This window comes from Ascaphus truei, chromosome 1, assembly GCF_040206685.1.
Source record: "Ascaphus truei isolate aAscTru1 chromosome 1, aAscTru1.hap1, whole genome shotgun sequence".
Lineage (NCBI taxonomy): Eukaryota > Metazoa > Chordata > Amphibia > Anura > Ascaphidae > Ascaphus > Ascaphus truei.
This window is the reverse complement of record NC_134483.1, coordinates 23,148,219-23,160,722: the sequence shown is the minus strand read 5'-3', so window position 1 is coordinate 23,160,722 and position 12,504 is coordinate 23,148,219. Positions and strand designations below refer to the sequence as shown.

At 40.8% G+C, this 12,504-nt stretch overlaps 1 pseudogene; it reads right to left on the bottom strand.

The window, feature by feature from the left end:
- Positions 1-681: 681 nt before the first annotated feature.
- LOC142490064 (ras association domain-containing protein 3 pseudogene) lies at positions 682-1,482 on the bottom strand (annotated as a pseudogene).
- Between the last annotated feature and the right edge of the window lie 11,022 nt (positions 1,483-12,504).

Genomic DNA, 12,504 nt, shown 5'->3' with positions numbered 1-12,504 from the left:
TATATACTGCATTACAATTCATGAATTTATGCCATCTGGTAGACACGCGAAGCATTGCAGCCTATTAAATCCTAATCATTATCATTTAACAGATCAGCCGCCCATCAGCCAGGCATGAACCCAGGCTGGGAAGGCAAACACAACGGGGCTTGTCAGAGGTGAGGAGCGGCGCATTCCAGGTATCTGCCAGGTACATACCGGGTATTTGCTCGAATAAAGTGTGTCGGTGCAGTACGCCGGAATATACGGTATCTTGGATAGAATTGATAAACATGAATCAAAAGAGATTTCTGCCTCAAATTCCAATTCAGTTTCCTCCCCTTACTGTCTGATGCATCAGTGCACAGAAAGGAAGACACCTGAGATACCTGGGATACCTGGGATATATCTAATTTGTATATGCAAAGTACAGATGTAGCAGACATTATATAAATATCTGTTCTCGACTTATGACTGTTTAAAGATTCCCCTCTGACTTAAAGCTTTAATAATTAAAAAAAAAAACACATTTCAAAAGAATTGAAGCTTTGGATTGTCTGCTGCACACGCCACTCGTGCAGTGGTGAACAGTGGCGTCCAGGTGCTGCAGGTTGCTGTAAACCATAAAACATTTGTGAACCCGTTTCAGGGGTCGGTTCATGGGACTCCAGCTAGAAGTCTTCTAAGGAACAAGTCCTCTGGCTACATAGTAAGTGTCTGTTGAACAGAAACGCTAACTTGTGCCGCTGCGCAGACGTGCTGTAACAGAAGACCGTGTAGTAGTCTCTTTGGCCGCTGGCTTTTGCCAGGCTTGCGCACGCCACTCAAAGCTTCTTCTAGTTTCTCCTTATACGAGGCATAGCACCTCTTTAAGCTCTGAAGCTGTTGGTCTTCTTTGTCTAAAATACGCAAGAAGTTCTGCATTTCAGGTACACTGAAGGCTTCCCACATGACATCTACAGTTTCATGCTCTCTCAGAACAAAGCTAAAGGTCTCAAGATTCGGGCCAGCTACCAATCGGAGATACAGTGGGTGCCCCCTGTCTGACAACTTGCACATGTACACTTCATCTTTCTTCTGACAGCGCTTATTAAGTGCAAACTTGGCGGGATTGTCAGCAACCGAAAACTTTCTCAGCAAGGCCTCGATGATTTCATGCACAGTGTTTGTGCTGCTGATGTGTAGTACTGTATGTTTATGCTCGTTGTGGGTATGTAAAAGGCAGTGTCGTTGTTGTTGCTGCGAGCGTGGCATGTGTGCGAGTCCGTACAGTGATAGGTCTCCGAAGTTCCATTTGTACTTTAATGGAGCCAGTATATATCCCATCGGAATTCAAGGTCATCTTCAGTTTGTCGTGACTGCTGAATTGTAAAGCTGGACCTTCTCTTTGGTTTCTACCTTACAGAGGTACAATAGGGGACCTCTTTCCTTTTCAACATTATTGCTCCTGCTGGTGTGTTGCAGCAGGACATAACAATGCGCACACACAGGAGCAACGACCATGGTAAATGTGTGAAAAATGGATGGGGCTAATGTGCCAGTTGGTGTAATAGAGAGTGTTATATCTGTATATATAAATAATTAAAAATAGAAAATGTTTCCCTGGTATCTCAGGTCAGTACCTCTCTCCTTTCTCTGTCTGGATGGGAGTAATATCACCTTTAGCTAAGACAGATAAACAATGTAATTTGAAGCTAACATAAGGCAGTGCTAATTTATTAAAGTAAACACATGGTTGTCCAAAAAAAGGTCAAGGGTATATATTTACCTGGAAGCATATTATACGAGATATAAGAGATATAAGATATAAGCTTATAAGAGGTGGCGCATACATGGGTCAAAATACCTAAACACTAATAAGAGAAATGTACTCTATGACCCACCAACGTGCTTCTCTGGTTTCAGCATTTCTTATAAAAATAGCAAAATATATATTTTAAACGGTTTAGACTTAACATATCCCTAAATGTAGAAACCCAGCACTTGTATAAATTATCTTCCTTAAAAATAATAGAAAAATGTATGTTATTTAACACATTTGATCCTATCATATACACATCTATTTCATCTATGACAGACCCTATAATTAGATTTGAAAACCTTGAAGGTACATACTCACAAATAGTCCTACCTATATTTATTTCTCAAAATAGACTAATGATATCCTACAGTACTGTCTATCTTCTAAATTATATTATTCCAAACATATAACTGGAAGGTAAAAAATATAAAGGGAGGTGGTTTACTGAAACATTCACTTTAAAGCCAATATTTATGCTGATGAAAACAAAAAAAGAGAGTCCCATCCTCATGAATAGGAAGAGGGACAGAACCCTTGGCCTTCACCTGAAAATACTTGTCCAACAGTCCAACTGGACATACATGTAAATTCTCAATCTCCAAAGAGAAATTCACTTCCCTCTGACCAGTTTTTTGAGTAGTGCAAGAGAAAACACATGCACCCCTTATTCAAACTAACGTCCTCCCGCAACAAGCTATTCAGACATGTCCTGAATCCAATAACCAGTTCACCCAAAAATCCTTGAAGAGGCCAAACATGACAACCACCCCCCTAAATAACAAACCCTCAAAGCTATAAAAGCAGACTGTGTGAGTATAACGAGTGCTCACCACAAACTGGACTGAATTGCGAGGCCAATATGGGGATATAGAAACACAGACCTGGAGCCATGAAGTTGCATCCGAAATGCAGATTCTGAGTCATGGGTAGCCAGGTTTGGAGAAATGAGGAACATAGATATACTCACCGTGGTCAGAGGTAGGAGAGGGTATGGGTCATTGGTGTCACTAGCCGTGGTTGAGGTTTGGAGAGAGGTGGTTGGTCATAGACAGGAGAAGGTTTCAGGTAAGGAACTGCAAGATAAGGTATAGAAAAGCAAGACAGTACAAGGCAAGGCAGGACAATGCAAAACAGAGTGCTTGCGACCAGCACGACGTCACAAGTGAAAAACTATTATGCTCAGCCAATTTGCAGAGGTAATCGCTGAGCCTATAAAAGAGGAACAGACAGTATCAGAAGAGCTGCACAGCAGAAGCTGATCCTATAATAAGAGCCCTGATTTGTTGCTGGGTGGCATCTGCACAGCAGGCACTGATGGGGAACCAACCACTGATGGGGAACCAACAGAAGCAAGGTCTGGAGCGCCCAATCCTCACAGTCCCCTCCCCTCCCCCATTCAGGAGCACCCTCCTGACACTCCAGGAATGGTTTTGCGTGGTATCTCCTGTGAAATGTCTGAATTAGAACATGAAGTTGATCCCTGGGGATCCAGGACTGTTCCTCAGGGCCAAAGCCCTTTCAATGGACTAGGTACTGGATTATACCTCTGGACACACTGGAGACCAGGATCGTCTGAACTTCAAACTCCTGTTGTCCTTCAACTAGGACAGTTTCCGGAGGAGACGCAGGAACAGGTGCCCTGGGATCCTGTTCAAAGAGTTTTAGTAGGGACATATGGAAAACAGATGGAATCCTCATGAAGGCTGGGAGGCCTTGCCGGCGTGTTACTGGATTGACCCAATCGATGATAGCTAAAGGACCAATAAATCTGGGAGATAGCTTAGCCGAAGGTGCCTTTAACCTGATGTTTTGGGGAGAAAGCCATACCTTGTCACCAGGATAATATACTGGTATATCACAACGATGATGGTCTACCTGCCTATTTTGCGTGGTCACCGCTTTCTGAAGGTTTTCCTGGATATTCCCCATAGCTTCTATAGCTGGATCCAGTTATACATGGCTGGGACTCCGGATGCGGCTCCTGATGAGGGAAGAGCTAAGGGATGCGAGGACTCGTTCTGCAAATTGTTATGGAAGAATTCCACCCATGGCAAGAGGTCTGTCCAGTCGTCTTGAGTCTCAGAGATTAAACAATGGATATATTGTTCCATTGAGTGGTTAGTTCGCTCTGTTTGTACATTAGACTGGGGGTAGTACGCGGACAAAATGTGCAAGGACACTCCAAGTTGCTGGCAAAAAGCCCTCCAGAATTTGGATTTTAATTGCGGCCCCCGATCCAACACAATGCCTTGAGGAGTTCCATGGAGTCAGAGTATATCATGAATGAACACTGAAAGTTTAGCTGCATTAGGTAATCCCTTCAAAGGAATGAAGTGAGCTTGTTTGGAGAACTGATCTACGACAACCATGATCATGGTCATACCCATAGATAAGGGAAACTCCACCACAAAGTCCATAGAAATGTGAGTCCATGGCAGATCCGGGATTGAGAGAGGTTGTAAAAACCCCGTAGGGTGACTCATGGGTGTTTCAGTCTGAGCGCAGACAGGCCAAGCCGCCATGAAGGCCTAAGCATCCCTCCAAATCCCAGGCCAACAGATGGTTAATTCCAGTATTTCGATGGTTGACCAGAGCTTTTGAAACTATGACCCCCACTCCAAAATCTTTCGTTGAAAGGCTGTCGAGACGAAAATACATCCTTCTGGAACATCGACGCTATCTGGGATTTGAGATTGCTCCTGAATGATGTCTTCTAGAGAGTCAAAGGTAGCCACTGATATGATGCGCGAAGACGGAAGAATGGATTTTTCGCGGTCCTCCGCAGTGTTGTCGGCCATTGTACTGTTTCCATGTACTGTATGCAATAAAAGTATTGTATGTGGTTTTCCCTTTCTGGGCATGCCAGAGAGCAGGGTATGAGTTTCAAAGGGGGTTTTGCGGAGGATCCGTTAACAGAATGTGCCTAGGAGGTTGGGGCCCAGATTTGTCGTTTCCCCCATAAATGTACCCGGGAATCATGCCTGATTCTCGGACACATGGAGGCACATTGTCTCGGCATTATCTCCCCTTGAAAACACAAGCGCGACTCACCACTAGGGTACCCTACTTCAGCATTGCCCACAAAGGAGAATGAAGCACAGGGATGAATAGGTATCCCTGTAGCTGAGGGAATACCTAGGTTAAGGGCGGTACTCCAGCTAGTTCCAAGGTGACCCAGAACCAGTGTAAGGTTTGTGGATGCCCCAACCAAATATAAGGTTGAGGGGGGGAACTGAGAGTCCAGTATGAGTCCAAAAGTTAGAGTATGGGGAATAAGGCAGCTACAGTAGGAATAAAAGTACAACATCTTGCTTATTCTGTCACTTGTACCCAAAGACTCAGTATATTAAACATATACCTTAGTGTAGTAAAATATACTTTATTAATGTAATGTGCTTTTATGTCCAAAATGTCCCATGGCCTCCAAAAACATGGCGTCCAAAAACACGCTGCCCGAACTAACCCATAGGCGCTGGTAAGTCTGCTGGACATCGGAGTTCAAAGCAGTCAGAGGATGCCAGAGGTGTGAATAGCATTTGGCAGTGGGGAAAGGTGGAGTACCATGTCCAGAGATCAATGGCAGTTGTCTGGGCTCCCATTTGCTCTGCCAGACCTGGTGAAGCCTTTCCGAGGGTGGAATTGAGATAGACAGGGATTGAGGTGGCAAACATGCACATGTCCCATGGCTTTTAAAGATTTCCCGCTGACCCGGCTTTTCTAGCCGGCTTGGCTCTGATCGGTTGCTGGGAACTTTCCCATGAGATGATTGGCTCTGAGTTTTGTGAATGAAACTCAGAATACTATTAAGAACCAATCAGATCGTAGTTTTCTGGTAGTAAGTGCGCGGGTGGGATTTTCAAAGTTGCTCTTGCGCGAATAGCAGCACAAACGGCTTCAATTTCCAGCCTGAACAAAAGTCCAGCTTTTTGCACCCAGGTTCTCAATCTAACCTAGCGGACGCGGCTGATATTTTATGCAGATTTGCATTCCAGATGATTTGTGGTCAGGCGGGACCAAGTTCTAAGAAGAGAATGTACCAGTGGCGTGTGGAACTTCACGCCGATTTGAGCTCCAGGGTATTCCGGGCTAAGTCTCAGTCAGGGTAAAACTCATCTACTGAGTTCCCTGCATCTGGGAAAGTCTAGTTTTTGACCCCAGTCCCAAAGTATGTGTGTCTCTTTGTCTGTATTTTGTGTATCATTGTGTGTAATTGAATTTGTGCAAATACATTTCAATTTATTTCATTACCTTGTTCGCTCAATGACTGATCCTGGTAAAAAGGTGTATATCGCCTGGTCTCCCCTGACAGGGTTATTCATTAAATTGTGATAGGGACGAACATGGCACTATCATCCAGAAGCTCCCATTGATGTTAAATATTATATACTGTGCATAAACATTGCTGATATGTACCATAGAACATTAACTATAGAAGAAATAACCTAATACTACACTGTAGGAAGGGTTGTGATTACAAAGTACAAAACTGCTCCTTTTACTTTTCCAAAGAGTAACAATTAAATGAAGGACTAAAGAGAGAAATACAGCTTTAGCCTAACTCAACTTCACCTGAAGAAATCAATTTGCTGAGGCTTAGCAAAGTTGTTGCTACAGCTTTCTTATTCCTGGCACACTCAGTGATTTGACATACAGTACAGTAAACGCTTGATTATGGCAAACCACTGTCAGAAGGAATGTAAAACAGGCAACATCTGTAATTACTGTATTTTAAAAAAAAATCTTCTCCTATACAGTGAAACCACTCTAAGCTTTTAAGGATGCATTGCCATATGTATTTAAAAGTATCCCTTATCTCTATACACTTGAATACGTAACTTGTGAGGGTTTGAAAGTTCGGTACACTATGATTAACAATTATAGGCATAACAACCTACAAAGAATCTATCGTACATTTCCTCATGGCCAACAATTTCCAAATCCATCCCTTCATTCCCTTCACATTCTTCCCTTGGCCTAAGGTTCTCAGTCTCCCTCATAATATTTTCCTATTTCTGTGTTCAAGGCTTTTCCAGCCTTAATCTCGCCTCCATTTTTTTAACTTCTAGCGATTCTTAAGCAACAGTTATATGACATCCTTATATTTCCTCACCTTCCTTCTTTCATCTGATACAAAGGGAGAACCACAGTTGCTACAGAACACAAGTATTTGTGCTCACAATGCCACAGTAGCGGTTTGGCTTCATAAATATAACCCCTCCTGCCCAGCAAGTACATGGCTGTGGCTCAGTCTCTCATACATTTTCAGGTGACTTGATCCATGCCGGCTGGGCATACATATGCTGATGGAATAATGTTTAGCACCAGAAACTTTTATAGTACAAACAGGAGCTTTAATAACAGCAGTTGATAATGGTCTTCAAACTTAAATACACTTCACTCTATTCACAGTTCTGATATATTTACAGTATTTGTACTATTTTATCCTTCACAAGGTAACCTCTTCCTAAAGCACCAGGGAGGTACTGAGGCTTGTTTCTATTTGGGTCAGCTGAATCATCCCTCTTCTATCTAGCATTTGAAATGTCCCATTACTAGTGTGCCACTTGCAGGCATTGGCCGACATTCTATTTCCTCGGGATCTATACTCCAGTACTGTGCACTGACTGCCACCTCTGGGCATATTGGGTCCGAGTTAGATACGGACCTTCCCATCGTGCCGATCCATCCATGCCCTAAAGTTCAAATCTGGGGAATCCCTTTTGGTAATAGGCTTCTTTGTATCTGACCAAATGTGTTCACCATCGCCATTGGTACGGACACTATCTGGGTAGGGCACTTTCCCCAACTATAAAATAACAAACAGGGACAGATCAATCATAGTACGCGTGTCTATACATGGAACCATTTTGACATTATTAGCAGTAAGGCTCCTCTAACTGTCACTCCCAGGAACCTAGTTCTAGAACCTTCATACTGGTTATATATACACACCTTGATAGTGATGTCACTGGCCGCCAAGCATATGGTGGAAGTGACTGCTTTTCTGTCAAGTCACTCTAGACCATGTGTTACTCTGCGTGAGCCCATACAGTTAAAAGCTGCTATCCTCTTAACCAAATAGCAGTCCATACTGGAGGTTGTATAAATTAGGGCTATTTTAAGATTTATGAATGCAAATACTGTACTTTGCTCTTAAGAGGCAATATGCAAATAGTTGCCTAATATATGCCTTTTTTTTAACCAGAATAAAAATGTATGGTATATGAAATTACATGAAACATGTAGATTATTTGACATGTTGTTATTTTTGTATGTACAGTATTTGCTATAATATTCTATCATTTAATTTGTGTATTTTTCATAGAATATTGCTTGAAATACTCAGCCCAAAGATTGTACATGTATAGCCTGTTGATATGTTTACCCGTGCATGGGAAAATTACGTGCTACATAAAAGAAAATATTTTGTACACATGCATTTTCTATGATAACATATTTGATCAAATGGATTTAGTATTTTGCAAACACTTGTTAGCATGAAAATGGATATAATTATACATTATATCTAATAATTTATCAGGATATTTTATTCACCTGAATGACATAATCATGTAATGATTTTTACTGTACCAGTTGTCCCACAAACTGATAGCTTTTGCCTGCCCATACCTTGCTTAGGAACAAGTTAGTGCTGCAAACAACCTTTTGAAACTGACCCAGAGTTTGTATACTACTCACTATATCCTCATGAAGTAAGTCTTTAAAAAAGTATGCTTCAAAATCATGAAGCGTGAGTGAAGTGTGGTTAGGTTTGTTAACAATGACATTGCTTAAATGCAAATCAATAGGAAATATTTATGGAGGAAATTATTATGCAATAGTTGTATTCAGTTAAATGAGTTTTCATCTATATAAGTAATTAAGATGCTTCACATTGATCCAGTGGCAGATGTATGAAACTTGTTAATCTTGCTTCTTACCTTAGGTGCAGATCTATTAGGAGCAGAGGTTGATGTCATATTGGACCTGGTCGATTTAATTGTCGCAAATAAAAAGGGAAAACTAGCCCAGCTAGGCACAATTTTTGATACATCACATTATTATATGGCACTGTCCTAATTCTTCCTATAGCCACTTCTCAAAAAGCTCACTGCCACAGGAGCAGCAAAACTGGAGCAAAGAAAAGGACATGGATGCAAAATTATGCCATTTGTGGCTCTTTGGAGCAACGTTCAAAATATCTCTGCTTGCATTATCTTGCATTATCTTCCTTTCAGTTTGTTCCGACAGCTAAACAACACCCTCCGCAACACATTTAATAATTGTTTCGATTACTACACAATTCCTATTGAATATCATTCACTGCTTAAATCATGAAAGCGGTGCTATGCAAAACCTTGAAGCATGAAACTAAACATCATTACTTATTTAAACACTAAATTGTATGCATAAATGGCATTCTCTGGTTGATGCAAAGTTTATGAAAGTTGTCAACTCAGAGAGCGAGTCATATGAAAGTAATCATAGTCTGACATTATATAAATTGCTTCAGCTTGAAATAATGCAAATATAATTACCCAGTTAACAATTTTTTGAAATGTAGCCCCAAATGTTATATTCCATATGTTTGCCAATGATTACATTGGAAATTGGGAAAGTGATTCATTATTTGCAAGCTGAAACATAGTTATTTAGTAACCTTGGTGTGATTTACAAGTAACAACTAACAGATATCACTGGTATTTGTACAAGTGCAAAAGAAAAGGGGAGAATGATAAAAAAAAGAGATTTTCTAATATATCAAACATTGGATAAAAAATTGTTCCTAAGCACGTGTAAAAATGCTCAAGAATTATTACCATGAACAAATAATGAGACTTTTTAAATAATTATTTACAATTATCTTATTAGACAAAAGCATGTAAACATTATGATTGCATTTTATATATACCGTATACAGTATATATACAGTATATATATCCAAATATAAATACAGTAGGCAAACCAGTAATAAGCATGGACATGTAAAAGCAAGTACATGCATCATAATAGTTATATAAAACTACTGTATACATTACCCAAATGGTGGTTCAGAATAAAGGAAGAGGCAGCACATCGGAATTAAGTGAGAGAGAAAAAATGTATAAAGGAAAAAAAAAAGAGAGAGAGAGAAAATGAATACTGAAAAAAAGCCTCAGCAGAGGCAGGTGTGGTACATGGTAAAGGGTAAATAGTTAAACTCTGTGAGGATCCTTAGAGATCCAATATACCGGTACAGCACAAGAGATAATCACATGAAAGTGGTTTATTGGGTCCAAAATTGGGCATAGGTGGGCATTTTTGACCCAATAAACCAATTGTATCTTATTATCTCTTGTGCTATGCCGGTATATTGGATATTTAGGGATCCTCACAGACTTTATATACAGATGCAGCAGCCATTATTCGAACACTTCACGCGTTGTATACCTTGGAATACCGTGCCATGGCACGTGATTTCTTCCAACCGTACCGCTTTAAGATGTGAGTGCAGGTGAGTACAGAAAATGGCATTTTAGTGCTCTGCCTTTTAAACACCTGACATTGACACAGTAGCACAATACTGTACACATTACAATTCATTCATTTCATTGCACACAAAGAAACAGAATCCATGAAATTCAAACAAAGCAACCGCGATCTTCACATGTGCCTGGGGCGATTGGCCGCATTCATGCTGCGTGGAGTACAGCAGAGCACACAAAATCGGTGTCATGATTTGTTTGAATAACGCCCCCCGCAGCTGTATATACGCCTTTGGATTCAGGGGTATAATGTTGAAAGCAATCACTGCATTATATACAAACCCGGTAGCTAGAGAAATACATCAGGGGTTCCCATCGGGTCTTTTCACGATAGGGAGTGATACGAGACAGGGCTGTCCGTTATCACATTTATTGTTTGCCTTATGCATGGAACTCTTAGCCGCGCATATTCGGAACAATCAAATAAACAACCAAACTCATAAAGTGGCACTTTATGTGGATGATGTTATACTGACACTGTCACAGCCTCTCACCACTCTGCCCAATCTATTCAGCCTATTAGAGAAATTCAATAGAATCTCCGGTTTCAAAATTAACCAAACAAAGTCGGAGTCTTTAAACATTAACTTACCGAAAGAGACTGAGAAACTGATAGATATTAATTTTAACTTCACCTGGCAACCACAGACTCTCAAATATCTTGGAGTTCATATCACCAACAATTATAAAACTTTATACAGAGCAAACTATCCCAAATTACTAAAAATGCTGAGAGAGGATATTAGAACATGGTCCACGTACAACATCTCCTGGAACAGCAGGATTTATTGTATTAAGATGAATTGACTGAATGACCACTAGGTGGCACCAAAGTACAAATAAGAGATGAAGTATAAAGATTGTAAAACCCCACCATGTTATATTAAAATTGAGGGTGTAAAATGAAAATTGGTCATGTAATAGAAATTCTTTTTTAACCTATATTAAAAATACTACAATTGATATCTCAAAATATGTTAATTTTATAAAAGTAGAATTGGGTAAATTGGGTGCCACCTAGTGGTCATTCAGACCAATTACATCGTTTTGTATTTAACAGCTACAGAGATAATTAGGGAATGGCATTATTGGTTAAAACCAATTTTGGAATCCTTGAAATAGACAGAGCAGCAGCCTGGTGGATACAGATCCCCTGACGAAGAGATAGACTCTCGAAACGCGTAGGGCTGTATCCACTAAGGCTGCTGAACTAACGGAGCTGAGCAGGAGATCCAAGTCTGATCTGTCAGACTGGTGGAGACAGCGTATCGGCCCCTAGCCCGGCCCCCTGGTGTATCAATGCGAGAACACGAGTGCGGTGACGTCACGAAGCGCACGTGACGCGGAAGCAGGAGTGGAGCAGCGCCAAACCCAGGAGGAGGGTATCTGGAGCAGAGACTGTCACCAGCAAGAAGACGGACACCGAGGCTCTCCCAGCTGGCTGACACCTTGAAGTGACCTTTTTAGATGTGCCTGTAACCTGCATACATCTTGCAAGTGTTTTTAACCGTTTTTTTTCTATCATTTAATATTATGTATTGCACTATGGGTCTTGCGCCCTTTTTTTTCTTCTTTGTTATCCTATTACAAAGTGGTACAATTATGCCAAATTTCACAGTGGCTTGTTGACCAAAGCCTTAAAGGCTGGGTGACATTGGAAAAGAAGTATGTGCACCAGTGGAGTTACACAACTTAATTTGGGCCCCAAAGCAGACTCTTAAGTCTATCAAAGAGCTGCTTTCCTCAATGACCAACTTGTTAGCAATCTGGGAGGCATCTAAATTCAAATGCTCATTAACTGACACAAAGACTTTAATGACCCCCATATTTGACAATCCTGACTTTGCTCCAGGCAAAATTAGCAAAGATTTTACAATTTGGAAACAGATTGGGATTACTAGACTTAAAGATCTAGAGTGTAGGATCAGTATTAAAACATTTAAACAAATTAAGTCAGAAAAAGACATCCCAGATACAGAATTTTTTCGGTACCTCCAGATCTGTGCATTTTCTAACAAATTTGCAGCCCACCATCCATTAACGAATTTTGAAAAGCTCTGTATTTTGGAAACAAACACGAATGGACTCACATCTCAAATGTACAGGGAGGTAGGCTGTTCTGGCCATGCATTTTCTAGAAAATTGAAATGTATGCCCCAATGGGAGGAATGAATGAGGTGTGGGATGAAATCTTTATGG